Consider the following 1,706-nt stretch of genomic DNA (forward strand, 5'->3'; position numbering starts at 1 on the left):
GTAGTTTTTCAGTTATCATCATAGAATATGTCTGTGCCAAGTCTTTGCCTAAGAATTCAATCTTGAAAAGAGTATTTTTTAATTCCAGGCAAAACATGGTGAAGGCAAATGCTTGCCATAAATATTGATCTAAAAGAAAATGGGGACACTTTATTTTACTAGTAGGTTCAGATTAGAATACTAGACAACTTTTTTTATTTTTTTCTAGCAGTGATTATAGCAATGGATTCAATCATCAGTTTTCCAATTTACCAATATGAGTAATAGTTATAGAGTAACACTTTCTCAATTTTTGATAGCTATTCAAGATATTGTTATTGAATAATTATTCCATATAATAAATCATATCTAAATTATAATTTAAAAATTAAAATTTAAAAATACTTTCCCTGAAAGTAGCATTTCAGGTCACAAGGAGCCCCATTTGGTCAGATTGGCTTCTTAACTTGGCTGCCACAAATTTCAAATTGAAATTTAATGTTCAGTTGCCATTAAAGTCTCCTCTGTGTTTTATAATTTAGTTTACAACCTTTCTTGCTAGTTATTTTCTATATTGACTCTGACCTTTTAAAAATATGGTGTGAAGAACATGACTTTTATTTTAGACATGTCCAGTATTTTTAGTAGGCGTATGTGTATTAGAAATTGATAAATGAGATATCCAAGATGGTAGCTCACAGGAGGCTGATGAAGAAGCTAGAAGTGATCTGCAAATGTGGAAAGAAAAGCTTTGTTACATCCAGGTTGATGAAGCTAATTTATTGATCGGCAAAGGCTTATTGTTCCTGACAATCCTCCCTATGATAAGGGGGCCTTCAGAATCAAAATAAACTTTTCAGCAGAATACCCATTCAAATCACCAAAGATCACATTTAAAACAAAGATCTAGCACCCAAACACAGATGAAAAATGGTAGGTCTGCCTGCCAGTAATTAGTGCTGAGAACTGGATGCCAGCAACCAAGCCCAACCAAGCAATCCTGTCCCTCATAGCACCCCAGCCCACGCACCTGCTGTGGGATGACCTAATTGAAGAATTCTCTAAGGAACGTAAAAAATTCTGTAAGAACACTGAAGAGTTTTCAAAGAAACATGGGGAAAAGTGACCTGTGGACTAAAATCTGCCGCAAGTGATTCCAGCAAGTGTGATCAGAGACCTCAAGCACTGCATTTGGACACCCCCACAAAACAGGACTCTGAGGAAAACTGACGTGTGCCGGTTTGCTTATGAAAGTTACTAACTTTCTACAGTTTTCTTAATCAAAAGTCATTTAAGTTACCTGTAAAGAAAGCATTAAAAATCTCAGATGTTCTAAAAACAAACAAAAAAAATTAATAAATAAATACAGGGTTTAGTTTGTGGATACCTGTGACAGATACCACCACACTCAACTTTTCTTCTCTTGTGCAGGCTCCTGCAGGTATTGTCTTGCCTTTGAGAATATAGACTACTTCGAGCTCACAGCTCTATCTCTCATTGATTTTTTTTTTCCCTCAGTAGCAGGAAACTACTTTACCTCTAGCCAAGTCCTTCCTAGAGGAGGGCTCATGGTCAATCACCATCTGCTGCAATGATCCAAAGGCTATGTCATACATTTCAATTTGGGGCAATGGTAAAGGGCCATTCACACAGGTGAATCTTCTAAGAGCACTACTGAATAAACATTCTGGACAAAATGCTGTTAACATTTTGTAGTATAGCATGTT

At 36.0% G+C, this 1,706-nt stretch overlaps 1 pseudogene; it reads left to right on the plus strand.

Annotated features, from left to right (window-relative positions):
- Positions 1-563: 563 nt before the first annotated feature.
- Positions 564-1,117, plus strand: LOC107141210 (annotated as a pseudogene).
- Positions 1,118-1,706: the final 589 nt, after the last annotated feature.

The sequence above is a fragment of the Marmota marmota genome, unplaced genomic scaffold, assembly GCF_001458135.2.
Source record: "Marmota marmota marmota unplaced genomic scaffold, marMar, whole genome shotgun sequence".
NCBI lineage: Eukaryota > Metazoa > Chordata > Mammalia > Rodentia > Sciuridae > Marmota > Marmota marmota.